Below are 18,103 nucleotides of genomic sequence, written 5' to 3'. Positions count from 1 at the left end.
TAATAATACAGCAGTCAGAGGGAGCCCTGGATGTCGGGCAGAAATCCTCCAACAGACTGTCTGATGGCTTTGTGCCCGACAGCCAAATCGGGCCCAGAGTTATTTTTAACATTACCAAACATTTGTAAATTATGTTAACAACATAGATATTTTTGACATTGATATTACTTACCTTAGAAAATCAATATTCTCATCAAAGATATTCCTGCATCATGATATTTGTGGATCACGATATTAAAAACTAGATAGTTCTGCATCTCGATAGTTTTTACTCTAAATGTTGTCCAAATACCTCTCCTTGTCAATGAAAGGTCCATACACCAGTGGTGAGGTTTCTTTAATGAATTCACTCAAAGAGTGAGATACAGAAAACCTGGCTTCCTCAAGTTGTAGCAGAATGAAGGTTTATATCACAAGAGGAAGGAGCTGAAATAATTTCAGCGATTTTAATTTGCTCATCACCCTTAAGTACAAAGCATGAATTTGAAGACTGAAGGAGTACGTAATTTTGAATGCAGTTGCAGTGGTGGAGTAGCAATAGGGTTATGTGTTGCAATTGTCTGATTAACCGCATGCGTGCGGCCGCTATTTTCACGCTGTTCCGCTTTTTGCGAAAAGCCGCGTTACATGACGAGCTGAGCTCGTTATGAGCATGCGAGCGGCGCAACTCATGACGAGCTCAGCTCGTCATGCGCATGGAAGGGGTTAAGAGTCTGCCATTGTATTGAAGTTGTATATTTCGTGTTATGGTGAAGTCGATAAAATAGCTATGTTTATGGTTAGATGTTGAGTAATTGCAGTTTTTATCTGACTCAAAGTAGTCCAAGATCCCATGAAATGTTGATGTTGTAATATTATTTGTCTGCTAAAGTTTATGGTACAGATTCATGAGGTACTATCAACTGCACAATTGAGATAGGGACTATCACAATTTGTTTTGAGTGTGCTATTATTGATTGGTGTCAGTGGAAGGTATTGCACAAAGAGGAAAGTACATCAGTCAGGGTGATTTCAGACTTCATTTGTGTGTGTGTGTGTGTGTGTGTGTGGTGTGTGTGTGTGTGTGTGTGTGTGTGTGTAAGGATGTTGGAGGCTTTTAAAACCTTATTTTCAATTGTGTTTTGCATGAATGAACTTCTTTGATTTTTTTAGCAGAGCAGACAAAAGTTTTTTTATTTTGCTTGCTTAGAGTTGTAGAATTTGTGTATTAGGAAATTGTAAATGGAGTGAACTGCTGCAAGGAGTGAAGTACTGCGTCAGACTGTGTTGCGCTTAGACAGGTCAGTAGGTGTGATGTGCCCAATAAAATTGGTTGACGAGTCATTAAGTACTAAGCTGTGATAGGGTTGTGAAATAAAATTGAGACAGGATTTGAGGAAAGTATTGAATTATATGGAATTGTAATCTTAACACAATATTGACATTTCCTAACTAGATCACTGTTCAATTATTGTTGAAATTCTTGCAATCATAAAATATTTTAAAGCCCTTAGTGATCTGATGTGAGGTGATGTGTGCGTGCCAGTTCAAGAGGGCGAGGGCGAAGAGGCTCCACTGGAAAGTATGCCAGGTCAGTATATGTGAACAAATGTATGGTTTCATACATGTTTGTGGCCATTCCACAGTGTCAGAGATTCCTTACAAGATGTTCCCTCATACACAATACAAATTGATTTCAAGTATTAACATCATAAATCAGAAAATAAGTAACAATAGAAAGTTGATTTCTTTACAGTTTATGTAACAAATAGTGTTTGGGGAATTAACCCTATTACCACTGGTGGCAACGTTATTTGAAGACCCAATCTCAACATGAATCTAAGATAATGTGAGGGTAAATGGGGTGCAAAAGGCCAATCACGGCTTAAAGAATAAGTAATGATTACAGTTTTATCACAAACCTTGGGCAATTACCTAAACTAGACCATCTCTCTAGCCCTATCAGCTCTAGTTGCTCCCTCAGAATCAGACCATATGGATGTTAATCCCAGTGACCAAACAAACTCTTTAATATTTCACTCAATGAAGACAAAACATTTGGAAACATTTTAAGAATTTGAAAAGCCCATTCCTGGCAAGACTGGATAGCCAGATTGACCATAAGTGATATAAAACAGTGGTTTTAAAGTATCTATGGCAACAACATTTTCACTCCAGTTTCTCTCTCAATAACAATGTGGGCACGAATGTAGGGAGTATAGTGATGTTCCTTACGAAATCATTTGGAGGAGTTCAAACTGCATGAACATCACTAAGGCCCACGAGCTCTGTGCAATAAAGAGAAGATAATTCAAGTTTAGATTTAAAGGTTTGACTAGATGCAGAAAGAGGAGCACCACCAATTCTATGGTTATAAAGAGCCAAAAAAGTAGCTACCATTAGCTTATGTTAAATATCACTGGTCTGGTGCATTATCCAGACACATCTAATATTACAACTTTAAACTGCAAACCCAGAAAATCGAAATAGGTAACATTCATCAGGTTAGAATTGCTTAAGTTACATTATTTCATTACTACTCTATGGCTTTCTGACAACCAGTAGGTGACACTTTTTCTCTATTATCTTTTGTTTTTTATTACAACAAAATTCTGAACGTTAGTTAACAATTTATGAAGGGCCGTTTCTGTGTGTTAGGAAAGCACTGTTTTATCCCCAGATTGAAGATTCGTATTGGTTTAACAGAAAAACACTTGTAATAAGAGAAAGATTTACAACTACATCATTGATTACACTTTTGAAAGTGTAGGGGCCTCGAATATCAATCTGTTTCATCCTTTTGCTGATTCTAAAGTTTTAGGTACAGTCTCCAATTATGCAATACTTTACTTGGCCTGATTTTCCAGAACACACCAGGAACATTAATTTCACAATATCTTGTGTTATCTTATTTTTAATTAAGTTCTCTCTCAAAGTAGCTCAAGAAATTTTATAGAAATGTGCTCCACATCAAAGAATGCCATAAACAAATTACCTTTTTAGAAAAGCATTTATCATTATCATCAGGGTCAAAATAAAACATTGCTCTATTGTCCCATGGGACTAATAGAGCTATTGAGCATTTGGGAGACAGGGTACTAGCACTATTCCTAAAAGTGATGTAAGGCAAAACATCATGGGCCTTATTTATGAAGGCCTTGCGCCGCCGGTGCGTCACTTTTTCCCATGTCAAAAATGTCGCACCAGTGGTGCAAGGCCTTCATAAATAAGGCCCCATGGTTCTGCTGGAAACAAAAACAACAACAGTGCTTTGTTGGTGAGTTTACGTAAGTCAGACTCCATACCACAATATTGCTCAAACTCTGACAGTTTTTGAGGTGACCTGCCTCTTTATTTGAACTCTGAACAAGGATAACACTCCCACCCCTCCCATCAGACTACTTGTTCACATATAACCTTCCCTTCTTTGTAATGAATGGTCTCGGCAGTCAGTTAATTATTTTTTAGTCAGTAGACAAAGCCAGTGGTTGAAGTTGGCACGATTTGATGGGTTTAACGTGCCCATACTTCCCCTGCTTTTTGGGAAAAGGCAACCATCCCGGGACAATTAATTCTGACAGTTGCAATGCTTTAACTAAAGTGTAAGGCAGGTAGTCGCTTGTGCCGTGAAACAGAGGGAGGGGTTGTCAGCTAAACAAGCATTCCTGCCAAGCCGCCTGCTTGAATGAATGAAATGTAGATGTGCGCAAATGGTCAATCTACAAATGTGAAGGGTGCTGGAAGTCGGTATTGTTTGTTTGTAAAGCTTTTATTTCGACATATTAGTCATAAAGCCATAAAAACATTTAAAAATACATTATCTTACATAGTTACCAAAAACAGAGAATAATATGATTATCAGAAAGTGCATTAAGTACATATTTGGTACTCCCAGACAACATCGAGAGATATATGCAATTTGTAAAAAAAAAAAATACATTGCAAATTCATAGTGTAAAGTATAACATATACAGTACAATATGCTACCAATTAAAAAGAAAAAAGCAATTACAAGACCAGTTTAAAAATATAAAAAACCTATATACAGTGTATAAATAATTAATTAAAATGCCAGTAATTAAAAAACTTGATTTCACTTGTTCATAAATTTCAAGGGTTCCTTATGGGGTTAGTACTATGTTTTAACCCCCAGTTTCTTTCTAATCAAGCATACACTAAGGAGATACCTGCTAACAGCAAAGGCTACCATCTGCGAGGTTGTAGATTTGAGTATCCTCTCTGCCTCTTTGTAAGTTCTTAAGCCCAGGTTATTACAAAGAGGTTTGATCCATTTCGTGTGTTGATGTTTGTACATCGGACAAAAGAAGAGGATATGGGCCTCATCTTCTTTTTGCTTAAGATCACATAATTTACAATTATACAAATCATTCCTCGTTGTTTTTCCCCAGCGACCGGTATTGGCATTTATTTGCAAAACGCCGTACCTGTATTGCAAGTAAACAGTTTTAGCGAGGGATGGCTCAATTTCGTCCATGAACTGCTCGAACATGGGAATGTCCTTAAATTGCAAAAACCTCTGGGCTAGAGAGCCGGTGCCACGTTCATATAAATATGCATAATTAATAACGTGGGACCAGAAGGCAGCTTTTACCTGTTCTTTACAATTGGTTGGCAGTACGAGTGGGTTAACCCAAAAGTGTGAAAGACCTATTTTTGCGAACCAAGTGGATACATGTCTCAGCCATTTGATTGAATTAAAAGTATCCAGTTCCATTATTTCCAATAAACCATTTCTATAGTCTGTGAGTTCCGGGGTGGACCATACTCAGACCCAGTATAGAAGAGGCCTTAACCAACATAGAAGATCAGTTCGTTTTACATTAATATCCAAGTAAACAGGCACTAAGGGCGTTCTTAGGGGTAGTCTTAGTAATCGCCTAAAGAACGCGTTCTCATCAGTATCAAAGGTCTTGTTTGAATAAGGCCCCCAAATCTCGGCCCCGTATTGGGCTGCAGATTGTGCTTTAGCTTTAAAAACTTCCATAGCAGGAGTAATAGCTTTAGAAGCACTCCCACCGTGAATCTTTAAAATAGGAAGTGAGCTGTGTTTGAATGTCAGCCTGCTCTTTTCTAGTTGTTTTTTCCAAGACAATTTACTATCAAGCCTGATACCCAGATAATCAAACAATTCCACGTATTCTAATTTAGTATTATTTAAAACCAAATTCTTCTTGAAGGTTTTTGGGGGATTAATGGCCATATACTTGGTTTTTGATGGGTTAATTTCTAGCCCCTTTGCTTCACAATAACCATTAAATTGGTTTATTAGATTTTGTAATCCTTTGGGGGTTTGCGATATTAGGATGGTGTCATCGGCAAATAACAATGCTGTAATTGCCTCGTTGCATAGTTTCGGGGAATCGTGGTTACATTGTGCCAGGTAAGGGGGGATATCATTTACAAATAAGGAGAAAAGGGTGGGGGCCAACACACACCCTTGCCGTACCCCCCTTTTTACTGGTATGGCCTGGGTAAGTTCACCATTTCTTCCCCACCTCACTTTTGCAAAATTATCTGTGTGAAGCTTTATAAGATTTAATAGTAATTCGCCCGGGACACCCATTTGCCTCAAAGTATCCCAAAGTAAGGAACGTGGAACAAGATCAAACGCTGCACGTAGATCCATAAAAGCTACATAAAGGCTACCCTTCTTTATATGTACATATTTCCAGCAGATGCACATAAACCTATGCACCTGGTCCACCGTGCTTGTCTTAGTTCTAAACCCTGCTTGATATTTGGAGAGCATTTTAGAGTCCTCTATCCAATCTAAAAGTCGGTTTAAAATATGCCTGGCAAAAAGTTTTTGTAATATATCAATTAAACTAATTGGTCTGTAGTTGGCTGGATTGTAGCGATCCCCTTTTTTGTAAATAGTAACAATTTCCGCCCCCTTCCAAGTTTCGGGGATTGGAGTCCCTGCCAATATTGAGTTACACAAAAAATTAATATAGGGGCACCATAATTCAATATTGTGTGTAAATAGGTCCCCAGGCAATTTATCGGGGCCTGGTGCCTTGTCCGCCTTTATTGCCCTTATTGCACATAAGGTCTCTTCTGTGCTAAATTGGGAAAAACTAGTACATAGGGGCAGGACAGTTTCAGGATTGTTTGAACATGGGAGCATATCTGCCGATTCATACAACTTTACAAAATGGTCATACCAAATTTTCTCGTCTAGGAAAAAGTCCCTATTGGAGCGACCCATCTTATTGTTTTTTGATATCAAACTCCAAAAGGTACTTTGGTCGTGCTTCCTAGCAGCATTTAAGAGATCTTCCCAGATCGAATTATCCCATTCTCTCTTTGCACTAGAGAGAAGTCTTTTATATTTATATCTACACTCTCTTACCATCCTCTGATCCTTAGATTTCACAGCAATGATTAAGTTGCTTTTCGCTAGGCGACACTGTTTATTATACCATGGTGTCTCTAGTTCAAGTTGCCTGCTTATGTTATTTTTAGCATTGCTACATGTTTTACTCAGTAAGGGAATTAATAATTCCACCAAGTGGTAGTGCATTTTGAGAACTTCCTGGGAACCCAAGTTCAAATTATTGTATGAAGGGATCGTGTCTGCGAAGGTATTATAAATGTCCTCAAGTATTTCTTTTTTTTCTAGTATATAGGGCCACTTTATAGCTCTTCTGTTGTTAGAGACCTCTACTTCATCCACCTCCCTGGTAAGTTCTATTTCCCCTGGGGAAGTGAAAAATGGATTAGAAAGTAACCTTAGTTGCAAGGGGAAGTGGTCGCTTTCAGGCCTATTCACAACTTTAAAAGCCAACAATAAGTGCCACAAATTAGTGGTAATCAACATAAAATCAATTAGAGATTTGGATATTCCCTTGCTGTATGTGTAATTCGCAGGTTTATCAGGGTCAAGACGACCATTACATGCCCTTAGATCATTGGACACAGTTAATTCGAAGATTTGCATGGCAGCGACTGAAATTTTAACTGATTTTACACTGTCTAAGGAAGAAATATCACGAGCCCTGTCTTCATTTTCTAATAAATTTTCTAGCCCCAACACAGGTTCAAATTGACAGTTAATGTCCCCCCTTATAATTACTTGGGAGTTTAACTCTAAGGAGGCCAAATACGAACTTAACTGTTCTACAATCATAGATTCCTTATGGTGGGGATTGGGCCTGTTATAAATGTTTATTAAATAGACATCCCCCATCTCCTTTGTGGTCACCTTTACCCCAAGCAAATCATTAGAATCAAAAAACAATGGTGATATGACAACATTCAAGGATATACTTATCCAAATTATTAAGCCCCCTGATGGTCTACCTCTTGTAGATGAAATTGCCCCACAGTGAAATGCTTTATAACCAAGTCTGTGAACCATGTTAATTGCCCATGTTTCTTGTAAGAATATAATATCATGCTCTTCTATGAAAGAGCTCCAGACCCTGTCACCAAGATTTCTTAGTAACCCTGCAATGTTCCATGACAACATTTTTATCTCACGTTTCAAATTACATTGTATTGAGCTACTGGGGTGTTCATTATGTATATTGGGTATTTCCCCCCCATTCGAATTGTCCCGAGACCCACTAATAGACACTGGATTTTGGACCTCCGTGTATGCAGGTGATAGCATGTTTTGATCCAATGTAATAGGATCATCCACGGGTGCCTTCATTAGGTGATCTCTAACAATACCAACAGTCGTTGTTTTGGCTGTTTCAGTTACAGAGGACACTACACAAGATCTTACACATGATCCAACACATATGTCCTGTGAGCGATCACTGGTTAGAGGGGAAAAATATTCCACAGCTTCGGACTCTCCTTCTTGTCATTGACCCCACCATGACCAATTTGTGTCCACTCCCATATTATGTAGTTGCATTTTGCCGCCTGGTGTAGGGGGATAAAAAAACGAGTACATCCTACTCATCATGCCCGCATTGGGTGGGCCTCTATTACCTGATATTGGTTGCTCTGGATAAAAGTAGCTAAGGTCACAGGTTCCAAGTCCTGAGTGACCTCTCTGTTGGTTTTGCCCATATACAAGGTGGGCTACCAAGGGGTCTTTAAAGTTCACCAAAATACAGTCCCCCCTTATGTCCTTAGGTCTGGTGCCCAGCCAATTCACTCTTCGGACGTGTATAACCTGACAGTTAGTGGAGTATGGGAGAGGTCTGTTTTCTCTTAACCAATGTAAGGTCTTGTTTTTAAGTTCATCATAAGACTCCCTTTTATCAGGTTTCAGTGGAGGAACACCTGTGAGTACTACCACATACGGTTGGCATCCAGGTGGAAGATCAGCATTTGGAGTTTGTTTTGGGACTGTTTTGCCTGTATTACGATCAATTGCTGGGTCTTTAGTGTTAGGAACACAATTTGTGGTACAATAGGAGATTCCTTTCCCTTCGTCAATTGTCAGTGACGCTAACGTTTGAGAAGTGACGGGCACTGGGTTAGTTGTTGCTGTAACCTGTTTTCCTTTGCGTGGCGCAGGTTTTGGGGGGACAGCAGTAAGCATTCCTCCACTTTTTAACGGCACCCCAGAAGGAACTGCTTGCGATCCCCCTGATACAGCATTATCCTTTTTCCGGTCCATCACCTTATCTTTTCTTGGTAGTCGAGTTTGTTCCGATGGTTTGGGAATTGTCGGGCTCAATTCTCCCCTTGTTATATCTGCTCCAATCTTTGAGTGTAATTTGACCAATGATTTTAATGCAAAAAAATTATCAAATGAAGCTTGTTCAAATGTATCCAACCGATCCGAGAGCCCTTTCAGTCTTTCAATCACGGGTAAGAGCAAGGATGACATTAAATGTTGGATCGGTTCTATCAACGGATTGTCTGCAAGTGAATCCTTTGAAGAGTTGCCCAATTCAGTAACCGGTAGGGGTCCAAGTGGTACATTAGCAGAAATACCCTCTTGCCGGTCATTTGCTTCTATCCCTGCATTCTTGGTCTCGGACCCCATAGATTTGCAAGGGGCTCCCCCATTTACTTGATTTCTTCTTATTCTTTTGAGGGCCTTTAGTCTTTAGCCCTTGCGCGGGGTAACTATTCGCTTCCTTTTTAGTGCTGTACAACTTGACCTTGCAGGGGTAGTCAATGAATCTTGTCGTATCGGAGCCTCATGAATCGTTGTCTCAGGCAGGGTGGATGAGTCTACAACTATTGTGGTTGGATAGTTCGATGTTACAACAGTACTACTTGGGCTCCTGTTAGTTATCTCTGAATCTGGGATAATGTCCAAAAGTCCAGAATGTACCCCTGGATCACCTCTACAGGGCTGCTTAATGCTTGGTGTTATTGAAATTAAGGGTTCTGCTGGAATGGTGTTAGTTGGCGATATTGCCTGTGCCAGAGTACCCATGGAAGAGCGCTTATGTGCTAGATATTCCCGTGATAATCTTCGCTCAGCTAAAATAATTTCCTTCTCCACAACAGAAACAGCGCGGGTTATAAAATTGTCCATAGTGCCTAAAGTTGGATTTCCCCCTTTCCTTGAACATCTACCAGAGCGGGTAGCCATTGGGGTATAGGCTGACATAGGAAAGACAATGTAAAATAGTCAGTGTGCTATTTATTGCAATGTCAATATCAACTTTTACCTGGGTGTATCTTAGGGGGGTGGCCCGTCCCGGCCCCTGCTGGCCCCGGACGGCCACAGACGGCCCGCCCTTTATTTATTTATTTATATATTTGTATCGCGCCTGAATCAGCCCCGAAGGGGTATCTCCGCGCGTAGCTTCTGGAAAAGAAATAGGACCAGCCAAGAACACGAGACTGCAAAATAACAAGAGAAGTCATTAATCTTGTATGAAAAGATATGTTTTTAACTTCTTTCTAAAGGAGAGAAGATTAGGGGTGTGTCTCAGCTGTGGGGGCAGAGAGTTCCATAGCATGGGGCCTTTAAGTGAGATGGCCCGTCCTCGCTGTCTTGCTCTCGTCACCCTAGGGACCTGTAGCAACATAGTGCTGCTAGAACGCAGGACACGTCCAGGTGAGTAAGGGACAAATATGTCTCTTAAGTATTTAGTGCCCGACCCGTAAATACATTTGTGCATTATACAGCATACTTTAAAGTTGACGCGTTGTCTCACCGGGAGCCAATGAAGTTGAGAGAGGAGTGGACATGAAGGAGTTCGGGGCAAGGCATTCAAGATGAGTCTTGCTGCGGTGTTTTGAACCACCTGCAGTTTGTCCAGTTGTTCTTGATTGGCAGAAATGAGGAGTCCATTACAATAGTCTATCCGACTTATGACCAAAGCTTGTACCAACGTCTTCCTGTGAATATCAGGCAGGAAGGGGAAAATGCGTCGTAATAGCCCAATTACTCGGAAACAAGTGCCCGTAACTTGATTGACATGATCTTTTAGTATCAATGCTTGGTCTAGGCGCACTCCCAGATTTTTGACAGTCTGTTTTGGTACAAGGACAGATCCTAATTCAAGTGGCCACCAGTCGGGGGACCATAGCAGGGTGGCCCCTCCAAACAACATGACTTCAGTTTTGGTCACATTGCATTGGAGGAAGTTATGGGCCATCCAATCTGCCACGGCTCTCATACCATTTTGGAAAGATTGTATTGTTGTCGGTGTGAGAGTTTGGAAGGGATACAGCAACTGGGTGTCATCAGCGTAGGAGATTGGGGAGAACCCGTAAGATCTTATGATGTCAGCCAAGGGGGCCACATATACGTTAAATAACGTGGGGCTTAAGCAAGAGCCCTGAGGCACTCCCTTGGTGAGCTTCCTACAGATGGATTTGTGGGAGCCTAACTTGACACCTTGTTGACAGTCCGCAAGAAAGCTTTCTAGCCATGCCATGGCAGTCCCTTTTATTCCCACCTCCCTCAAGCGACCGAGAAGAATTTTGTGCGACACCGTGTCGAAGGAAGCGGACAAATCCAATAGCACCAGAATCACTGAGCCCCCCCCGTCAAGTGACATCCTGATGTTATCAGTCACTGACAGGAGAGCTGATTCTGTGCTATGGTTAGGCCTAAAACCAGATTGAGAGTGGTCTAGGCCGCCCGCTGCCTCGATGTAACTGGACAGGTGCGCATTGACATGTTTCTCGGCAAGCTTGCTAAGATAGGGTAGGAGGGAGATGGGCCGGAGGTTGGAAAGTTCCGTCCAGGGGAGAGCAGCATTCTTGCGGATGGGGTTTACCACCGCTCTCTTCCACTCAGTAGGCACGTGTCCCTTCTTTAAGGACTGATTTATTACATCTTGAATGTGAGGGCCCAACAGAGGACTCAGGGAGACTAAGGTTTTGGCAGGAATAAAATCCTCAGGAGACCCAGATTTTACATGGATCATTAATGTTTGAAGTTCTTTACTATTAATAGGGGGCAAGGTGGTCAGTGAGGAATTTATATTCTTAGTGGGGAGAAGAACATTCTGGGTACCTTTTCCTGTTTGGGACGCTAGGATCTTATCATAGATGGAGTCAATTTTATTTTCAAAGTATAAGGAGACTTCCTCACATAGACTTTGAGAAAAATCATCTGGGCTTACACAGGCCGTAGGCTTGACAAATGTCTCAAGAATCCTATATAGCTCTTTAGGTGAATTGCCAGCTTCCGTAAGTTGTTGGGCTATGCTATTTTTACGGGCGGCTTTAACGTGTTTATAATAATTTGATTGTGCTGCCCGGTGGGCCTTCTTATTTTCCTCCGAATGGTATTTTCTCCACCTCTTCTCTATCCTCCTACATTCCTGCTTCTCTGATCTGAGAGCCTCTGTGTACCATTTTTCTTGTTAAGCCACAGGGAATTGCCTGAATGCTTTCAGGGGGGCGATTTTATCTGTGGCTACAGTGAGTGAATTCTGAAATGTTGTTAAACTATATTCCACTTCATCTGTGTCCTTAATGTCGGGTTTTTCCCAGACCTTTTGTAATGCCTCCAATGTGAGTTTATGCCACTGTCTGCGCGTTATAGGGGGTAGGGATTTTTTACTAGATCCTTTGTTGATTTTGAGTATGTTAAACTCTAATAGAAAGGGGTCAGTCCACTCAAGTTGTATTGGTTTGTTGCAAGATATGTTATCAAAATTAGTGTATATCAGGTCAATACAGTGTCCACCTTCATGTGTGGGGCCCTCATTTCTCTGTATAAGGCCTAAGGTCGCCAAATCAGCAGACAGGCTCTTGGTGTCAGATAGTAGAGGTTGATCAGTATGTATGTTAAAATCCCCTAAGAGTAGGAAATCCTCTTTAGCCCGTATATAAGGGCCAAGTATTTCTAGGAGGGATAAGGAGAAACTAGGACATGTTGCTGGTGGGCGGTAAATAAGTGCTCCCTTGCTGGTCTTTCTATTAGGGAAAGTGATTCTATAGATCATTATTTCCAATTGTTTACAACATTTCCTATCTAGAATATCTAGTTTAAGGTGCTCTTTATAGATTATTGCAATGCCGCCACCTATTTTTCCAGGGCGGTCTGAATTGTGAAGTTTGTATCCCTCTGGTACTCCTAAGGCAATAGCAGATATCGTGTGGGGCTTTAGCCAGGTTTCGGTAACGAAACAGATATCTGGGGTTAAGGAGTCTAACAAGTCCCAGATTGCAATTTGATGCTTAGGCATCGAACGGGCATTTATTAAAATGCAGTGCAGGTCGTCAGAGGACATACAAGGTTTGCTCGTCTTAAAATAATTAATGGTGGAAAACTGACAGTTTAAGCATGAGAAGGGTCCTTCTGGACATGGCCAGTTGTCGCGTGTATAGCATGGGGTGATAGGTTTCCTTAGGTTCAGTAAAGTCGACGTCTGATACCTGATGCGTTTAGGATCATATGTGGGCGGCATAGTGGGGACCCCTCGCCCCGTCCTGTCGCGGACGGGCGCAGACGGGCAGCTCTTTGGCTGGTCTTTGGCTGGGATGAGGCTGGGATGAGGCTGGGATGAGGCTGGGATGAGGCTGCGCGCAACCGCTGCGCGCTTCCGGTGAGGCGAGGGCTAAATAGCCCCTGTAAACAACTAGAGCGCTAACCGCTCCCGGAAGTGCCTGGCCCTCACCTGTCCGCCCTCCGCACAACGGTAACGAATTACCGAGTCGGAACGAGGCGGGCAGGAAGTAGAATCGAGACCAGCACTCCGGTGAGTTAAAAGAGAATTAAAATAAGTATTAAACAGAAGTAGTGCGCAAATTGCTAAAAGTGCACGAGTCTTTCTAAAATCACAGAAATATTAAGATGCGGCTAGAAATGCAGCTCTACAGTATCAGTATCAGTTTCTCTGCAGTTCGTATTCCCAGGCAGCAAGCTAGCGGTATGGAGACACTGCCACCGTCTCCCTTCGCCCGGCGTCCAGCTTGCGTCCCGCAAGACGGGCCCTCGCCTGATTTTGTTGGTGGAGGGCCGTTGTGGGCGGGGCACGCAGGGGGGCACTGACTGGATGTTGTATGGTCGAGCAGGGACTCCTGGGATATTGAGTCCCTGCCGCGCAACTCCCCTGCTAAAATAATTTCAAAAGGGGGTGGTGATGGAGTGCAAAAAAACGATGGATTTGGGCCCAGATCTTTTGACTGGGGGAGTGTGTGACATTGATCCACATTCAGTCCATCACTTGTTGTTTTTTGCAATTGCCGCCCTAAGTGCGCTGGGGATGCCCAGACGTGGGTCCCAGGCACTCCACACCACTTGGAGTCAAGCTAGCCGGGCTGAAGAGAGGTGTTACCTCGAAACCGGTCCGGTCCTCGGATGCTTGATTCCGGTCTGGGAAAGATATGGCTGTTGTAGTTCGGACTGGACTGTTCCCATGGGGCAACAGGGTCAGAGCTGATTTGCATAAAGCCATTATCTGACCCAGGGTGGTGTGGAGTGCAAAAAAACGATGGATTTGGGCCCAGATCTTTTGACTGGGGGAGTGTGTGACATTGATCCACATTCAGTCCATCACTTGTTGTTTTTTGCGCAACTCCCCTGCAGCCTCTCTCAGCCCCACAGTTGGTCAGCACTCACGGCAAACGCGGCAACCAGGTAGCGAACAACGTTGGTGGGTCCTCCCACGAAGCAGTTGCCGGTAAGGCGGGGGGCGGGGGGAAAACAGCAGACGATGTCCCCACGGCATCTATATCTCCACAAAAGGGTCACGCTGGACAATCACTCCAAGCTCCTTATCACTGGTTTGCCGGTTGTGGGCGGGGCACGCAGGGGGACGCTGACCGGATGTTGTATGGTCGAGCAGGGACTCCTGGGATATTGAGTCCCTGCCGCGCAACTCCCCTGCAGCCTCTCTCAGCCCCACAGTTGGTCAGCACTCACGGCAAACACGGCAACCAGGTAGCGCACAACGTTGGTGGGTCCTCCTACGAAGCGGCTCCCGCGAAGCGGGAGCGGCGAGCAGTTGCCGGTAAGGCGGGTGGCGGGGGGAAAACAGCAGACGATGTCCCCACGGCGTCTATATCTCCACAAAAGGGTCACGCTGGGCAATCACTCAAAGCTCCTTATCACTGGTTTGCCGGTTGTGGGCGGGGCACGCAGGGGGGCGCTGACCGGATGTTGTATGGTCGAGCAGGGACTCCTGGGATATTGAGTCCCTGCCGCGCAACTCCCCTGCAGCCTCTCTCAGCCCCACAGTTGGTCAGCACTCACGGCAAACGCGGCAACCAGGTAGCGAACAACGTTGGTGGGTCCTCCCACGAAGCAGTTGCCGGTAAGGCGGGGGGCGGGGGGAAAACAGCAGACGATGTCCCCACGGCGTCTATATCTCCACAAAAGGGTCACGCTGGGCAATCACTCCAAGCTCCTTATCACTGGTTTGCCGGTTGTGGGCGGGGCACGCAGGGGGGCGCTGACCGGATGTTGTATGGTCGAGCAGGGACTCCTGGGATATTGAGTCCCTGCCGCGCAACTCCCCTGCAGCCTCTCTCAGCCCCACAGTTGGTCAGCACTCACGGCAAACACGGCAACCAGGTAGCGAACAACGTTGGTGGGTCCTCCTACGAAGCGGCTCCCGCGAAGCGGGAGCGGCGAGCAGTTGCCGGTAAGGCGGGTGGCAGGGGGAAAACAGCAGACGATGTCCCCACGGCGTCTATATCTCCACAAAAGGGTCACACTGGGCAATCACTCAAAGCTCCTTATCACTGGTTTGCCGGTTGTGGGCGGGGCACGCAGGGGGGCGCTGACCGGATGTTGTATGGTCGAGCAGGGACTCCTGGGATATTGAGTCCCTGCCGCGCAACTCCCCTGCAGCCTCTCTCAGCCCCACAGTTGGTCAGCACTCACGGCAAACACGGCAACCAGGTAGCGAACAACGTTGGTGGGTCCTCCTACGAAGCGGCTCCCGCGAAGCAGGAGCGGCGAGCAGTTGCCGGTAAGGCGGGTGGCGGGGGGAAAACAGCAGACGATGTCCCCACGGCGTCTATATCTCCACAAAAGGGTCACGCTGGGCAATCACTAAAAGCTCCTTATCACTGGTTTGCCGGTTGTGGGCGGGGCACGCAGGGGGGCGCTGACCGGATGTTGTATGGTCGAGCAGGGACTCCTGGGATATTGAGTCCCTGCTGCGCAACTCCCCTGCAGCCTCTCTCAGCCCCACAGTTGGTCAGCACTCACGCCAAACGCGGCAACCAGGTAGCGAACAAAGTTGGTGGATCCTCCCACGAAGCGGCTCCCGCGAAGCGGGAGCGGCGAGCAGTTGGCGGTAAGGTGGGGGGCGGGGGGAAAACAGCAGACGATGTCCCCACGGCGTCTATATCTCCACAAAAGGAAGTCGGTATTGGCCTTAATTGATAGAGTCACTTGAATCTTCTTTATAACCCTAATGTATTATTTTTGAGTGGTATTTCAAGGGAGTTACCGCCTGAACTGTAATGTGGGTGCTTTTGAAGAACAGCTATAAAAACAATTGCACTATGTACAGTTTGGGTATCACTAAAATCTATATTTTGGAAGCCCTTTTTATCGTCGATATTTTTGCACATTTTATAGCAGCCTATCTTCTTCTGTGTGTAATGCAAGTTTGAAATAATGGGATATATTTACAGTGGTTTGCGTTGCAGACTTGAGCCTCACAGTGGCAGCTCCTCTACTAACACCTTACATGCTCATGATGAGCTGAGCTCGTCATGAGGCACGGTGCTCCGGTGCTCATGACAAGCTCAGCTCGTCATGAGCCGTGGAACGCTCACACGCGGGGATAATTCCCCGCTGTGCTGAGCGTTCCACGGGAACGGGTGCAGCTGTGACAAGCTCAGTTTGTCATGAGCACCGGAGCGCCGTGCTTCATGACGAGCTGAGCTCGTCATGAGCATGGGGGCACTGTGCATGCCCCCCGCCCCCCAAGCACAGCAGGGGAATTACCCCCCGCAACAAAGGGGTTAAGGTGGAGGAGCGTCCGTCCCTCCAGTGTAACTGAAAAACTAAAATGATAATAACCGAAGTTGTCATTTTATTTTTCGTATGATCAGGCCTGAGTGAGGCGGGGCTGAGCTCCTCTGACGTCGGGGAGGAGTGGTTGTGCACTCTGTAAAATGTGCATGAATGTTTGACCGGCCCTCATGGAGAACATCCCCAGGTCCCCATTCCCTAGCTGAGTGCTGAAGCACGACGCTCAGACCAATCACAATGCTGCATTGTGTTTGGATAAGGGGAGCCTGGGCACTTACCAATCAAAATGCTGCTTTGCAGCATTGTGATTGGATTTGGGGAGACTGGGTGCTTCGGGAAGAGACTCACTCGATGTGGGAGAGACACTTTGATGGAGAGACGCTGGAGATCAGGTAAGTGACTTTTCTTTTAGTCAAAACCCCCCACTTCCCTGTCTCACCACCACCGTACCTTACCGGCCACCACTGGAACCTCGCATAACTAAACATACTCAAGTCGCTTTTCCCCACTGCACCAACCAGGATTCAGTTATGTGGCTCTCTGGCTACAGACACAGAGCGCTGCAGTGTATTATCTAGTAGAGGTTTCAAAATGTACAATAGTGCATTTGCCACTGATTAACATAACTTGCATTTAATTTTTATTTAAGCTGTGGGTGTCGCGCTCCCGCTAAGAACCACACGGAGCCAGGGGTAAGTGGACACTTCTTTATTCTTGCATGTCACTTCTCTAACTGCCTGCTTACGTAGTTTCCCTTTCCTTTTCCTTTCCTCCTCCCCACGCCCTTTCCTGTGATGCCTGTCCTGTCACATGCAGAAGCTAGGCGATCACGTCACGACATCTCCCCCGTTTGTATAAAGTCTTACTGAGTCTTAGATTACTTCGATGAGACGCTCTGGCCGTCGAGTTTGCCTTCTGGGCCGATCAGTTCGTTCAGGTGTTCTGACTCGGGGATCATCAAGATGGTCTCGTCTTGTCGGGCTGGACTGGCTGTGGTCACTGCTCCTGGTTTGGCTTTCTGAGTCGGTGGACGACTCCCATTGTCGACTGTCATGTCTTCCTGGAGAGTTGCACTTCTTGAAGTGTGAGATGTTTCTGGTGATTCGCTTGTGGTCGCCTTGCGCTGTGATCATGGTTCCTTTTAGGCGACTGACTTTTAAAGGATGTGTAAGGTAGCGGCTGTCTGCTTTCGTTCTTCTGTCACGCCGAACCATCACCCAATCGCCTTCTTGGATATCTGTGGGTTTCGCATGCCTGCGTTGGTCGGCGTATATCTTCATTTTTAGTTTCTTCTCGTGATCGATATCTGCTAATGTTTCGTGATCAACATTTGGAGCTCTGGCTTGGATCTTGTCGCCCAGGGCGGGTAGTCGAGTGCGTGGGACTCTTCCTAACATCAGAGTGGCTGGACATTGATTGGTAGTGTTGTGAGGCGTGGTGCGGTAGGCCCTCAGTACCTCATTTAGAGCCTGTTGAATGTCCCTGTGAGCTAGCTCTGCTTGTTGCACTGCTTTCTTCAGAGTCCCCATGAATCGTTCCACCATGCCGTTGGCTTGTGGCCATAGTGGCGTGATCTTTTGGTGTTTGAAGTCAAGATGTTTGGCGAAATCTGCAAATTCATGGCCATTAAATGGGGGCCCGTTGTCCGACTTGACTCGCAGTGGGATACCCCATGCTGCGAATGTTTCATCGAGTATTGGGATTACCGCGGTTGCCTTGGTGGACGATATTAAATGTGCAAATGGGAAACGGGAGTATTCATCCATGATGACGATGATGTATTGG

Source organism: Lissotriton helveticus, chromosome 2_1 (genome assembly GCF_964261635.1).
Source record: "Lissotriton helveticus chromosome 2_1, aLisHel1.1, whole genome shotgun sequence".
Classification (NCBI taxonomy): domain Eukaryota; kingdom Metazoa; phylum Chordata; class Amphibia; order Caudata; family Salamandridae; genus Lissotriton; species Lissotriton helveticus.
The sequence above is the reverse complement of the archived record's forward strand: the minus strand, read 5'-3'. Positions refer to the sequence as shown.